Source organism: Ambystoma mexicanum, chromosome 3q, assembly GCF_040938575.1.
Source record: "Ambystoma mexicanum isolate Mex_15411 chromosome 3q, UKY_AmexF1_1, whole genome shotgun sequence".
Lineage (NCBI taxonomy): Eukaryota > Metazoa > Chordata > Amphibia > Caudata > Ambystomatidae > Ambystoma > Ambystoma mexicanum.
In genome coordinates this window covers 379997492-380013611 of record NC_090926.1, presented here as the reverse complement: position 1 = coordinate 380013611, position 16120 = coordinate 379997492, and the positions used below count along the sequence as shown (strand labels likewise).

The window sequence follows — 16120 nt, the reverse complement described above, 5'->3', positions numbered from 1 at the left end:
TGTGCAGCACCAGAGGCAATGCCCATTTAGCAGCTGAAGAGGGACTTCTTGCTAATATAAACTTATTTTCTGTGGTTGCATTGCAAGGGACATGGATGTGTGAGCAATGTGAAATTGATGGCCGTAGTACCATACAAAAGCTGGCAACCAAAGAACCTATGGATAGACCTAAAGGAGGGCTTTTTACCTCTATACGTCACCCATGGGTGGGTGAAGATACCATTTTGTCCAGAGATATGGTACTTGCAGTCCGGATATGCAGTAAAGGTGCCATAGTCTCCTCCATGTTGATAGTAAATATATATCATCCGCCGAATGGTCTATGTAACAGAATAAACATACAGACGGTTACACGTCTACTTGAAGAAAGTGATAGTGGAATTCCCATTTTTTTGATGGGGGTCCTTGAGGGAATTATAGCTGATCACAGAGCACTGGAAGAAAAATGGTATGAATCTGGGCAGTTAAACCTCAAATCTCGAATAAACAAGGTATTGGCTGGGCCAGACCGATCCAAACGTATAACTTAATATTAGTAAATGGAAATTGTTTGAGTGATGCTGAAAGGAGCCCTACCAGAGTAAGTGGGAAATCCATTACCACGATTGACTACTTACTAATTAATGTGAGAGCAAATTAAATAATGCTTGACATGACTGTTGGAAACCGAGAGGAAAGTGACCATCTCCCATTGTATTTATTGATAACCATAGGAGAGACAGAGAAGAACGAACAGTAAATGAATGGTGATATATACACAAATAACAAAGGGACCCGAATAAGATGGAACCCAGTGAACTTAGAAAAAGGGAAAAACATTGCAGAGCTAGAATTGATGACATTTTTTACAAAAACACAAGGTAATGATGCATCTCTGATTGAAGCATTTGAACATGTCATGGAAGCAATCAAAAGGGTTACATCTCAGAAAAGAACATATCTATTTATAAACGAAAGATGGAACCTTAGCTGCACACATAAACCTTTATTTGATAGGGAGATCCATGGAGCAAAAAGAAAACTAAGAACTGCAATAGGAAAGATAAACCACACTAATGAAGTGGATGCTAGTAATAAAATAAGAGCACTAAAGAACAAACATCAGAAGTGGTTATGGAGACATAAAAATGATAGAGATAATGAAATCTGGAAAAAATTGGCTCAACTGACCAGATCCAATAACCATCGAGGTATCTGGTCTGTAATTAATGGAACCAAGAAAAAAGCCCTGACTATTAATAGTGTCTGTGAAATGGATTGGATTGCGCATATTAAAAAGACCATGGGAACATATGAAGAGAATGATGTGATGGCAACTGAGGATGAGACTGAAAGGAAAAGTCACCAGTCGGTAGTAGACTTGACAACCACCGTCCTCGCGAGCCACAGGCCCGGATGGCATTTAATGCCCTGCTAAAATTATCACCAGAGAAATGGGCTCAAGCTCTACACCAACTATTTACGTGGAAGGTAAACATTGTAAGGTACCGAAAACATGTCAAGAAAATTCGATATTGCCAATATACAAAAAAGGTTGCTGGAAGGATCCAGCAAATTGTCAATTATTAGCGATGCTGGATATTCCTGCAAATGTATTTGCCAAAGTCCTACTTAAAGAGCTGAACCAGTGGATTGGAGATAACAACCCCGAATAGATGGGGATTTCTGGCCAAATCCTCTACAATTCATGATGTTACCATTCTATTATCTACAATTGAATATGCGTGGCATAGTAGAGAGTTATCAGTCTATTGGGCCTTTATAGACTTCTCCGCCGCGTTTGATACCATTCTAAGAAAACAATTATGGAATAAATTGAAGCAATGGGGAATACCGGCTGGTGTATTGATTATGTTTAGACTACTCTACTCTAACACCTTGGTCAGAGTGAGGTTGGACGCGGAAGGAAAAGTATCCACATTAATTCCAACAAACCATGGAGTTAAACAAGAATTAAATTTAGCTGCAACGCTATTTAATCTTTATTTGGCAGATTTACCCCTAGCATTTAGTGTGACTGTGTCAAAAGATGTTAAGATTGGGTCACTAAAGCTGAGTTGGTTGGGCTATGCTGACAACCTCCTGTTGATGGATTATACACCAGGAGGCCTTCGGCAGAAGTTAAATGTGCTTAACAGGTTTGCATCCGAATACGGATTAAATATCAATCTAGGAAAAACCAAGGTGGTTGCTTTTATTGAGAAAACAAGATGAGCCAAACAAAAGAAACCTAGATGGAATATAGGTAAACAAGAAATAGAAGTGGTTGACTCATATAAATACCTGGGGATCATTGTTGATAATAAACTATCTTGGCAACAATAATGGACAGAGGTAAAAAGTAAAGGCATGAGTACCACAATGGCACTGAGCCATTTCATAGGAAAACAAGGAGGATGCTCACTAAACATAATACTGATGTTATACTCAGCCAAAGTGAAGTCATGTCTACTATATGCAGCAGACATTTTGGGAGAAAAGTTCAAAGTTGAGTTTGTGAGATTTGAAGGAAACATTTTAAAAATCTTACTCAGACTACCCAAATCGCTCCCTAGTGAATATGTATACCTAGAATGTATTTGATGTGCATCACGGATGTCTTGGAATATAAGATTGCCATGCTGTGTACAAAATTGGCGAGATTCGATAATAATAAAACAATGGTGGAGCTAATGCGAATATTTGACATTATAGAGAAAAGGTCGGTGCTGAATACAATATTGTATATCAAAAATATTCTGCTGAAATGTGCAAAAGAGAAAGTAGATGAATGGTTAACCTATTCACCTGCTAGAAATCTGTAATACATGAGTTTGGGAAAGAAAGAGACATCATTCAATTAGCAACAAAAGCAAACATGGAATGTTCATACAATATTGGATGACTCATACTGAAACACAACGATATTTGTTTATATTTCCTGATAGCAGAATCTTAAGAAATTATCTGTTATTTAAATTTAATGCTGTAGACACCTTGGAAATTTTGGGAGCTAAATGCGGTATCATGTGAATTAACCCGATGGTGTAGATTGTGCAGAGTCCCTGTGATTGAAACAGCTGAACGTTTAATATGTCAATGTCAGAGTCTTTTAATTCTAAGAATGAAATATGTAAAAGCTTATAATAACACATATGATGTTGTAAATCTGAATTAAATGTGGGAAAATCTTATATAGGGTATTGATGCTAGCTAATTTATTATTTCATATGATGTCCTTTTAGGCAGTCTGTCTGAATGTTCTTAGACATTTATCTGCTGGGATTTTATATTGATTTTATACTGATTTTTATACCAGACTTTTTACTTAGAGCATTATGGAATATTAAGAACTGTGTTTTTAACTAGGTTTTGTGTTGAATGTTTTCTGTGATGATTAGATGTGGTGTTATTTTAACCTGGAAGTTGTCTTATGATGTCTTTTGACGTATCCGCATACATGTAAAGTCTGGGTTGACTGTATCCATATTAATAAACAAATTACAAATTACATTTATGGACAGTGATGGAACCCCAATGTTTTCAGTAACATGTTTGTTTTAATTGCATATAATATGAACATCTAATCTGAAATGTTACAATTAGCATAGGCTCTCATGAAGCTCCATAGAGCAGTGAAACACTTTTTTCAGTAAAGCTTGACATTTTCACCATTTCAACTGATGCTATTAGAGATCAACAGAAATAATTGAATATTGTAATGAAAAGTGCTCAATATTGTGGACTTGGTTTTAATTTTTGTTGGGCTCCTATATTCATAATTTATCTGGTAAGCACTGGAAACTCTAATGGGGAATGTGCAAAATATCATAATAATCTCTTTTGTGAAGACTTGAATCAGACACTAAGGGTATGCGTGCTTTACTTGTGATGCTTTGTAGCGTATTTGCCAAAAATGATATTTTAAACTTGCGCAGAGGATCAGACTTCAACATACCCAAAGCAAATTCTATTGATGGAGAAGTCTATTGGACTTTGAAAGTCTTGACAAGGGTTCCGCCCCATGATATGAGATGATAGGTTATTTATAACGGCCTTAATACCCAGAGGTTTCTAAGCGCGGGCCCGGGGATCGAACCTGTGTTGATCCATGTCGTCTTGTTTCCAAGGGGAGCATGTTGCTGCTGAGCTATCCCTCCCAAGACCTCAATGAATAGCAATTGAATTTTAATGTTATTTAGGATTATCCCCGCTTTACGTTTAATTTAACTGGAGACATTTTGCTAGTTGAATTCATTTATCAAGCAATTTTAACAACATGTAAAATTAATTTTAAATCAGTCGGCATTACATGGTTGGACCAGATAACAATTTCTTATATTCGCTTTTAATATCAGATCTAATCAATTTCCAATAATAATACTGCTCTGTATGAAGGAAGGCAAGTAGAATCTAAAAAAAGTCCCAGATAGAATTAAAGATTACACGCAGATTGGGCCATGCGCCTAATAGGACAGTACAACATCTAGAAAAAGAGATAATGATGTGGTGGAGAAAGGTTTAGATTGGTCATGGTAAATCAAAAACTCAATAAGACAAATAACTCAGAAGAGTGCAGGTTGCCGGAAAAGTGAGTTTATTACATGCAAACGGCTGCAAGGGTCAGTCCACTTTGTAAAACTGAAAACTAATAACTCCTTCTCTTGTTCAACAAGTTTACAGCTTTCATACAGAAGATCAGACAATTCACAAACTTTATACATAACAGTTACAAAAGAATCCCCATATAAGAATCCACAATTGGCTAACCCCTATACAGAAACCTAAATATCACCCATATTCTCTAAACCTATTGGATACAACTATCTAAACACAATTTCCTTTCAAGTGGTCTCATTGCACAGTCACTCATAACATTTGGAAATATAATTGGTTTGTTGTTTTTACTTATTTTTATAATTTATTTAGTTTATTTCTATAGCACATATTAAGAGCCCAGGGGTATAGAGGCGCTTAACAAGACAAACAAAACAATCAACCAACCAAAGCAACAAAATTTAAAATAAAAATGATCGCATCATGGTCAGAATATGTCAGAACAGGAGAACAGACTGTATTCAGCTTCCCTTTGAAAGCAGGTAGCGATGGACATGCTCGCAGGTCTGGTGGAAAGGAAACACACAATAGCGCATACTCAGTCCATTACAATTCTAAGATTTGAAGTGGGTAGAACCTCTCCCATCTTATCAAACAATTTACAATAGTTGACTTGTCTCATTTGTCAGAGAAACTTTAACCCAATTCGTGATGTGCATAACCTCGATGAGATTCCCATCAAAGTGAGGGAGGAGTGAAAACAATGGCCATTTCTTTGATCGTACAATGGTCTCCTCATTATCCCAGACCACCTGGCACCCTGAACCGCTCCTTCAGCATTCCTTTGTAATACCTCATGGGACTTCCCTCTTAAATCATATGGCCTCCCTAGCACATATCCTGCTTATCTTCCTGAGAACCCAAATGGAATCATAAAACACTAGTCAGGCCCTGCCTTCGAGCATCCATTTAATCTTTTTATTGACTAACCCAAATCTTACCCTCTCAATCTAACTGGACCCATTGGTCATTCAATAACAAGACTTTGTGCTCCCGGGAAGTGTTTCCCTCACATCTACACATTCATCTAACCAAAAAAGACAAACCTAATGGCAGTTCATTAAATTCTTGCCTCCAGCAACCATCAGGCCTGCTATGCCATCTGCCCGATGTGCTCTGCTTCATACCCCTCTCCTGACCGTGGCTATCCAAAACACTTGCGGAAGGAAGGCAACTCAGCTGCTGCAAACCAGAAAATCTGCAGCCTAAGGCTCTAACTATGATGAGCCTGCAATCTTTCAGAAGGCTTTTTATGTAAAGATGGAATAACTCTTGCGACCACAGCAATCTAACTACACATTTATCCTAAGACCCCATGTATCTACTTCACAAGTTTACCTCAACCCACTTCTATGCGCTACCAGTTGTACCCCACACAATGACATTTAGGATTACATTGTTGCTCGTTAGGCCTTGTTCTGTCGAGAGAGGGGCGCCCGCTACCTTTGCAAATTAAATTTCAAGGAACCTGGGATTGGTAACCCTAGGTCTCCTGGGGGCAACCAGACATGGACTCCCTGCTCGCTGTGCTTAGAGAGGCATCAGCTTCACCTCACTGATGATCCCCAACAAGGGTGAAACACGTGTATGGGGTTGCTGGTGGTACTCTCGTTCAGGTTGGAATTGCCATTGCATTTCGGTGCTGGACTGCTCCTGGGCAGGACGAAGACTGATATGCAAATGGATATTTCCCATCTGTGAAAGGCACAGTGAGTAAAAGCAGTGGCTGCGAACTCTCAAGTGGTTAATAACCACTGAACAGGTTATCAGGCCTTGTTCTGTCGAGAGAGGGGCGCCCGCTACCTTTGCAAATTAAATTTCAAGGAACCTGGGATTGGTAACCCTAGGTCTCCTGGGGGCAACCAGACGTGGTCTCCCTCTCACTGTGCTTAGAGAGGCATCAGCTTCACCTCACTGATGATCCCCAACAAGGGTGAAACACGTGTATGGGGTTGCTGGTGGTACTCTCGTTCAGGTTGGAATTGCCATTGCATTTCGGTGCTGGACTGCCCCTGGGCAGGACAAAGACTGATATGCAAATGGATATTTCCCATCTGTGAAAGGCACAGTGAGTAAAAGCAGTGGCTATTAACCACTGAACAGGTTATCAGGCCTTGTTCTGTCGAGAGAGGGGCGCCCGCTACCTTTGCAAATTGTTGCTCGTTATGTTGCTACATGATGCAATCTAAAATGTAAACTGGCTACAAAATAACATGTATATCAAATCCCCAACTTTAATTGAACACACACTAACTGCAAAATGACTGCATTTTAAACAAGCCACATAGAGCTTACTAAAACGCACACAACATGAACCTCTTTTCCCTGTTGAGACGTTGTATGTGCATCCCAACATTGGCTCCCTGAACCACTCCGGGAGATAGCTTGTTCATGTTCCTAGCCATTTTATAACACTGCTAAAGATCATATCATGGACTTTTGGAGGGCATTGACTCTTCATGTCCGAGGATAAAGCATTAGAATGTCTCATGGGGCATGATATATTTGATTTACAAGAAGTCTGGTTATGCCCCTACCCTCATACTGATGGTTTTAATGTCTTTTTAGTGCCGCTGTTAAAGAAAATAGAGGCTGGCGGTCTGGTGACTTGTTGTTTGGAGCTAAAAATATATTACCAGGTTATCTTAATGACGATTTTTATTGGAATTACAATATTTTGGCTGCTAGTCTTGATTTGACAGGAATAATGGAGCAAAAGAACATTTTGAAAATTAATATCGATGACCCTCCTGATAGACATTTGACATCGGTTTATGAAATATGTGACAGATGTATTATATAGCTGGAATTTTCATAGGGGCTTTTTAGTTGTAATTTTAGTACACAATCCTATTACAAGTACACAAGAATATCTAATGTGGCATGATATATATCGTTAAATGTTGTAATTGATTTTTACGATGGAAAACTAAAGCAACAAATACTAAACAATGTGGGGAGGTCCTAGTTTTCAAATTACACATTATGTGTATCTTTTTATTTTGCAAATTATTATAATAGTGCATCTTGTTTTAACTTATTTTATATCGCACTTGTCGGTTATGATGGAACCATGTTGTTTTTTATATTTTATCTCAAATATTACAATTGGGATAGGTCCTGATGAAGCTCCATAGAAGACTAAATGACAAGCTGGCCTAAAGCTTTTTTTCTTACCAAATTTAACAGATGTTAATAGAACTAATAAATAATTGAATATTGTAATTAAAAGTACATAATATTCAGGAGTTTGTTTGAATGTTGTTGGGATCCTATAGTTATAATGTATCCACTTAGTGCAGGAAACAATACATTTATATGAGGGAAAAGCTCAAAACACTGTAACAATCTCTTTTGTGAAGACTTCTCCATCAGATGGTGTCAACAGAATAAAATTAGCAGCAACAGAACGCAGTTCAGGGGCCAGATTATCAAACGTTTTCACATGTGCAAAAAAGCAGAGCAAATTAATTTAGGATCATTTTGACTGCTTTGATCATGGAGAATGGAGTAAATAGGTTTAGCCCCAGTCTGTATTATCTAACAATATTTTCACCTGAGGAAATGTGGCGCTGACTGCTTTATTTACTATGTTTGCTGTGTAACATGAAAAGAAATGTAGTAGACACTTTTTGTTGTATGTTATGCGGCAAACATAGTTAAACAAACATTTGCGGCGAACATTTTTGTCTTGTGGGCACGTTTTTAGATAATATGGATTATAGCACAATCTGTTTGCTCCATTTTGTATTATCAAAGCATTTGCTCACTTCTGAGCGCCAGTGCCAATGTTAGATACGCTGGCCCCTGGGCAGCACTATGTCTAGCAGCAGAGCAACAAAAGAACATATCAAACTTTTGCAGCTCATTTTATTCTGTGATCCCATCTGATCAAGAAGTCGATGGGACTTCGAGAGCTAATGCATTTGCCATCTAGGCATAATAATTTAAAATGGCCCAAAGAAAGGTGTATACGCGTGGATTATGTGTGATTTGTAAAAATATGCTAACCTTCTAGAGAAGGGGTCTGCTACCTGTGGCTCTCCAGATGTTTGAACTACGATTCCCATCATGTGCCCTCACCATTGACTTTGTTGGCTAGGGCTGATGGTAGTTGTAGTTCATAACATCTTGAGAGCCAAAGGTTGCAGAACCCATTTGTTTGGGAATCTAGCGGACATACATATGTTTCCTTTTCTCTGGTATTGCAGATATGTGGGCCATGGGTGTGCATGGTTTCCAGCTCAGGAAACCCGTGCCTTGAAGCCTATGCCAATGCCCCAATTTAGGATTTAGGGGAGGTTTTGCGCAAGGATACATGTATGTTGGGACCATACGTGCATGCTTCCTCTGCCTAGGTGGCCACACGGCCATCCAAATATTTTTGTACTTACATTTGTGAATGAATGTTGGAGCAGGATTATATTTGGCAATGTATCCTGTAAAATATAATAAAGCACCCCGGACCTTATGCTTTTGGAGTAACACGGCTTCTGATCACAGAGTTCCACTGTGACTGGCAACAGGATATCCCTGATTTCACCTAATCCACTTCACCTAGAGGAGAAATCATTGCATTCTTTTTTTATTTGAATTGTTTGCTTATTATGCCGCAGGAGACCCCCTGCCCTCCCCCTCCACTTCCCCCTACCTTATCCTATCCCCTTACCCCACCCGCCATCTATGTTTTTAAATGTACGTACTTACCAAACCAATTCGAAGAAAAAAAAATGTTTGGTGATTTCTGAGTGAGTGAAATTGGATTAGGTGAAATCTACGGTATTGCTAACACGCCTATAATGCACAATTAATTAGGTTTGCTTTATAATAATACTGTATAGAAGCCACTGAACTAAGAAAAAACGTATGTTACCCATACGAACCCAAGCACCTTCCAATAACCAGCCCAGTAAAGCCCTCCTACGCCACCATCCAGGTCACCACCCTACCCTCCCCTCCCCTTCAAAGCCCATTTAAAGCTTGAAGAAAAGTGCTGAGCGTGCAGAAATGAGCTGGCTCTTAGCCATCTGCGCAGATAGCAAGGGCCAGGTTTTATGATGGAGCAGATAGTTGGGTTTTATTGCTGTACAAAGTGTGATCGGCGTTCTCTCCACCTCACCTGCTGAATGTGTGCCTGTTTATCTATGTTTGCGATGCCATAGTAGCATAGCAACTTTGTGATCGCTTGGGGCCAGTGGTTCGACGTTGTAGCGATGGACCTGGTGTTCTCTCTTTGCCCAGGTGTTATGAAGGCCGGGCAAAACCCCATTTGCTGTGTTGTGTTCATCGGTGGAGTAACCTTGCTGTAAATATTGGGGGGGGGACATGACATCTAAAGGAAAGAGGTTCCTTCCAAATGAGGAGGACACAATGGTGTGCTACGAAAGTTGGGGGGGACAAACAACCCTGTCCCCCCAACCCCTTAAAATGACACCTATGATGTTCATGTATGAAGCTCCTAAGCAATGCCGTGCATTTTAGTGGAGCAAGTGAAATAATTGGATTCTGCACCCACCTGCTCCAGGGCCGGGGGGATAGCTCAGCGGCAACACACTCGTCTTGACAACAAGACAATGCCAGAGTCCATGAAGAGTGATCTAAAAAACACTTTTTATTTATTCTCCTCTATCTGCCGATAGGAAGCCGGGAACCAAGGTCATCTGTGATGGACTGGCCATTCCTGCCAATCAGAGTAGCCTGATCACATTCTGGCCAATGAGGTTGGGCAGCATATTTGGACCCTCTGAGTGGCTGAAATCTTTACATTTTAGTGGTTGGAATTTTCAGACCAACTGGGTGGGGGGGAATTCCACCCAATAGCAATGGCCAAAGATAACCAAAACGTAATGTCCACGCAGTCGGTAGAATGGCGGTGGGGCAGATTTTACATCCAGTCTGTGGTAACCAAATGTGACAACATTTCCGAACACCCCTACTGTCTATGAACTGAGTTATTGGTTTTTAATCTGAAGAGGTCTATGCGATAGCAGAGTTTATAGCGGTGGAAATGGCCATTTCTGAAAGATCTACTGGTGTCTGGAATTCATACCTGTTCCACAGGTGTTACTGCCTGAAACGGAACATGTGACATCAGTAGGGACAGGGTGCGTGTGCTTCACCGGCTGCCTTCTGAGAACATCCTTTCAATTTCTTGCAGACCCACTGGTGTAATGGGGGCCCACGCAGGCCCCGCATTGCGGGGGGCACCACCAACACATGTCCCGTGAGGGGGGGCCCCCTTGGACTTTAAAAATATATATATATATTTTTTGTAGTCACTCTGCCTTCATAAATAAATTATTTCTTAGAAGATGTGGAGAACTGACTGGATCAATACATGTAATTTAAGATCTGAATAAAAGACGATGAAGGAGGCCCCCTGGAGAAGCCAGAGCATATGGTCTGTTACAAGACTACCTAACCTGCTTTCCAGATCAACACACGAGAGCCCTATACATGAACTTTAGGCTTAATGCACTGCCCACTAAGTAGCGTCTAAGTTTTTGGTCCCAGTATGCCAACTCGGACCTATTGTGTCGCTTTTGTAGAATCAACAATGAGACTCTAAAACATTTGACGATGTCGTGCCCGGGGTTGGAACAACAAAGAAAAACCATTTTTGGCCCAGTAACCAGTAAACACCAAACCCTGTCTGTTGATGACTGGTGGAGAGCCCTGTTTGACGGTTCAAATAGATCTGTTTTATATGCACTAGTTGCTTTTCTCCGTGTTCTAATGGAGGGCTTGGACGTGGAGACAGTAAATCTAGAACCTAGTTGAAGAGTGGACTCGTATCTTTCCCTGTATGACAGATCTCAAATGTTCTCATTGTATTAGAGAAAGAAGGTGCTTAGATGAAGAAGCGATGGTAATAGGGAAATGTATTTTTGTTTTCTTTTTTAAAGGTTTGTACAAACCAATAAAAATATAATAAATAAATAAATAAATACATTATTTCTGATACAGTGTAACAGAAAAAAGGTCTTTATGAAGGCAGAGTGACTACCAAAAGAAGTCCAAGGGCTTCCCAGAACCCATGACACGAAAGACTCCACGTCATGCGGTGGAGGGGAGCTCTATGACATACAAAAGAAATTGTTTCTTTTTGAAGTCACTCTGCCTTTATAAAGAAATGATTTCCCTTATCGCCCCGAAATAATTTCTTTATGAAGTTGGAGTAACTTAAAAAAGAAACCATTTCTTTTTGAAGTAATAGGGCACCCCACAACCCCATGATGTGTGTGTGTGTGTGTGTGTGAGTATATGGTAAAAGGGTGCACACTTAAATGTATGGGTGGCTGCCTGGGTGTAGCTGTATGGTGAAAGGGTACACATTTAAATGTATAGGTGGCTGCCCATGTGAGTGTATGGTGAAAGGGTGCACACTTAAATATATGGGTGGCTGGGTGTGCATGTCTATTGTATGGTGAACGGGTGCACACTTAAATGTATGGGTGGCTGCCTGGGTGAGTGCATGGTAAAGGGGTGTACACTTAAATGTATGGGTGGCTGCCTGGGTGTGTCTCTATAGTGAAATGGTGCACACTTAAATGTATGGGTGACTGGGTCTGTGTGTGGTGAATGGTGTGTGTGCTTGTGCTCAGGGGCACAACAAAACCTTAATTTCAAGGGGGGGATAACCCTTCACATTTTGGGAGAGGTGCTAACTTCGTGGGTGGTGGGGAGGGGCAAACCTATTTGTGTGGGGGCATCTAACTTCTTTATGCATTGTAATTAGACTATTCTAGTGCAGCTTCAATGTTACAAGCAGTTAACTCTCTCATTTAAGTCTGAAAGCACCCACTTATGGACTGCTGTGAGAATAAGCGGTCTCCTGTCCCCTCTTTACCCTTCCAATCACTTCCCTGGCATGCAAGTACTAAACCCACATCAAGATTTCAATTGCCTAAAGAATTATCCATTTGAATGCAGGTACTAACAGTGAAATGCTTTGCGTGTGTAATTGCTGGGCCCTTGTTAACAGCGAAACCCAGGTGCTGTTTAGCATCTGTGTCCTGTTGTGTCCGGCAACGGCTCTGTAGGTCAGCCAGGTCGAGTCAACGTAGCCCAAAATTTCAGGGTGTGGTGTGGGAGGACAGCTGAAGCCCAGTCAGCTCAATGGTGTTGCACCACTACTGGTGTTTAATTTCGTGGTTACTTATTGGTAATCTTCATTACTCATAGCCCTATTCTTCCTCATCTCAGTACTTGTGTATGTGGCATTTTGCCTCATACACAAGTACTGGGATGAGGAAAAGGGACATGAAGGTAATGACTGGCTTAGTTACCTGTAATCTTCTTTACTCCTAGTCCCACCATTCCTCATCCCAATAATTACCTATGAGGCAAGGACCCTCATACGTAAGCACTGGGACAAGGAAAAGGGAAGTGGAGGTAATTCTGGGCCGAGAAGCTGATTTTGGGGATTGGGGCAGGGGGTGGGAGGGAGAGGGGATGTGTAGGGGGGTGGGGTGGGATGGGTATTGTGCGTTAAATCGTAATGGTCATCCATGCCCAGGCTAAGCAGGCATGATATGCGGTATTAGTGGCTAGAGAGGCATTTTGGTGCAGCCAGTCTAGTCATTTCTTAGTTTGGCTTGACGTTTTTTCAACTGGGCATCTCTGATCAAGCAGTCCTGCTAAGTGTAATTACCTGGCTAGACTGGCATTTGGGTGGTGCTAGTCTAGCCATTTATTACTGCAGCATTGTATATTTTTTTGGCATCTGTGATAAACATGATAAGTGTTTATTGGTTCAACTAGCATGTTGGTGCAACCAGTCTAGGTATGTCTAAATGTGGCCTGGCATGCTTTACTGTAATATGTTTTTACGTGTCTAGACTGGTCTACATTGTGTAGCCAGTTGGACATGTTTTCATTGTGGCATGGAATTTTTAATAGCAAAGCATTATATTAAAGCATTAATATTCCTGTGCACTGTTGGTGACTTGCATGTATTGGATTTTTGGATTGTTGTTACCCCACAAAATCATTGCATCGTTCTCCTAGTGCAGTGTGCGGCGTACCTCTGCAGCAGCACGTTCCTGCGTATTGCGCAAGCGTAGTAATCTAGGCCAGGCCAGAGTGTGGCACGGCCCGTGATTTGATGCCAAATGGGGGGGGCTTAACATTGCTCGCAGGAGGGCCCACAAAGTTTATGTTATGATACTGTGCAGGCCATACTCCTAACCATGGCTCTCGAGTGCCGCAAAAATCACCAGGTGTGAATGATGAACACTAGAAGACTAGGAAATATATCCCATTTTCATAGTTTTTGCTGGATGACACTACTCGAACACCCTCTGCGTAAAGGAGACCTGCCCTACTCCAGTGAAGCCTCCGCGCGGCGGAACACTGCACGTTTCTAGCAAACTTTGCTGCTAAACCAGGGCGCGCGCGGGAACTCTGAAGAGGAACCTGTCCACAGCAATAAAGTGTTAACAAGGGCTGCCGCGCGCTGCTGCAACATTGGAGAGGCAGCGCATGCGGGCGCTGGGGGGAGAATGCTGCGATTCGCGTGCGTAATTCCTGCTCCTCTGCGTGCCCGAGCCTGCTGCTGAATTGTCGAAACTTCGCTTCTTCGTGCCATGACCGAAGGATGAGAGTGCAGCGAACCGTGCAACACACACAAAGGTGGCATAGAAGTGGAAGTAACCGCCGCACCTCTCCACTGAGCCATGTGGGTCGGGGCAGGTGCCAGCCGATTACACGCTGGCGCGCAGTGAGTCTCCTGGACACTGGCCAAAGGTTGTCGACAGCAGCACCTGGAGACTGGTGAGGTTTGTGTGCAAGACTTCTGCTCATGCTTCTGTGTCAGTATTCCACCCTGGCGTTAGATGAACTTGCTAGTTCCTTGCCTTACTAGCCTTTAATTGCTCCCCCGTTGTTCTGAGCCATTGTGTTGTTTCTGGCCCTTGGGAGAGGCGATTGGCAGGTGTGAAGCGTGATGCCTGGCGGCGTTATGCAGGGTAAGGCGATGTGCGATAGTCACTGAATCATACATTAGTGCAACATTTGAGGGATGCGCCTTTTGCACACTTTTCACTTTGCATTTATGTTTCAAATCTTTCACTGTGTAGAGGTTTACTGTTTAGGAGGTTCTTTCAAATCAGACACGTGCAAGCCTCCAATCTCCCCACTGCTGTGTCGCAGGGGCCGGAGAAGGCGCGGGGTTACCGTGAGGCCTGACCCCAGACCTAGAACCTGCAAAATCCTTCCCCTTCCCTTCTTCTGTTTTCCTCTTCACTTCTTTCAATCTCAAAGAAAGAAAAAGGGGCAATGGTAGAAGGAAGAAAGGAGGGGTGAGGAGATGAAAACTTGGAACGCAAGAAAAGGAGAAAAGGAAACAATGATGCAAATAAGGTCAAAGATGGGAAGAAAGGAAAGTATTGGACCTGCTCAGGGCCTTTCTGTGTTTCTGGTGTACACTCTGTGTAACGTAAAAACATGAAAATAACAATACAATGGTAAAGTTTTCCCATCATTGTAAACTACCTGTACTGTAAATATGAGCAAGATTAGCACTACCTAAAACGCAGGCAAAACGTTATCTTATCCGCAAGGGTACTAATCCATAAAACCACTGTGTGCTAAATAGCACACTGCCACCCGTGCAGTTTATGTGATCCGGAACAGTGCTAATCCATAGAAAAGCTATGTGCTAATTAGCACACTGCTACCGATGAAGTTGATGTGATCCGGAACAGTGCTAATCCACAGAAGAGCTATCTGCTAATTATCACAGTGCCACTGGTGCAGTTGATGTGATCCGGAACAGTGCTAATCCAAAGAAAAGCTATGTGCTAATTAGCACACTTGCAACGGTGCAGTTGATGTGATGCCAGAACAGTGCTAATCCATAGAAAAGCTATGTGGTAATTAGCACACTGCTACCGGTGCAGTTGATGTGATCTGATACGGTGCTCATGCACAGAAAAGATATGTGCTAATTAGCACACTGCCACGGATGCAGTTGATGTGATCCGGAACAGTGGTAATCCATATAATAAGATGTGCTAAATACCACACTGCCACAAGTGCAGTTTAGGTGATCCGCAACATCGATAATCCATAGAAAAACGATGTGCTGAATAGTACCCTGCTACTTGTGCAGTTTGTGATCCAGAATAGTGCTAAACCATAGAAAAGGTATTTGCTAATTACGCAAAACAAAAGAGGTTATGGCTAGAAGGTTTGGAATTAATCTTAACCTCTGTCCTTGCTCTGGGCAACCCTCCAGACCATCGTTCTTCCCCTGCCAAGCCATTACAGAAGGGGAAAAACCATATGCAAATCAGGCTTGGCCCCACCCCAAAAGGGGCCGTCCAGCCCGAGCTGATAGGTCACAAGCAGTTTTATCCTGTGATGCATCAATAGCTGCTCAATGCATCACAGGATAAAAGTGGAAAAGATGTTGGAAATGTCCTTGAACCTGATAGCATTTATCCTTCCGTTAATTTCATCCCAGATGATATCTGCCTTTCTACACTTCCAGAGCATGTGGTTTAGGGACCCTCTTTGCAGT

The 16120-nt window shown here is 41.7% G+C and overlaps 1 protein-coding gene across 4 annotated transcripts in view; it reads left to right on the top strand.

The window, feature by feature from the left end:
* SMIM3 (small integral membrane protein 3) overlaps positions 1-16120 on the top strand; it is a 121083-nt gene that overhangs the window by 82515 nt on the left and 22448 nt on the right. The window contains exon 1 of one of the 4 annotated variants that reach the window (XM_069654031.1): positions 14152-14370. The exons of the other annotated variants lie outside the window; for them this stretch is intronic. The gene's annotated coding sequence lies outside the window, so the exon portion shown is untranslated. Of the gene's footprint in view, positions 1-14151; positions 14371-16120 lie in introns of those variants that run through there. 4 annotated transcript variants of the gene reach the window in all.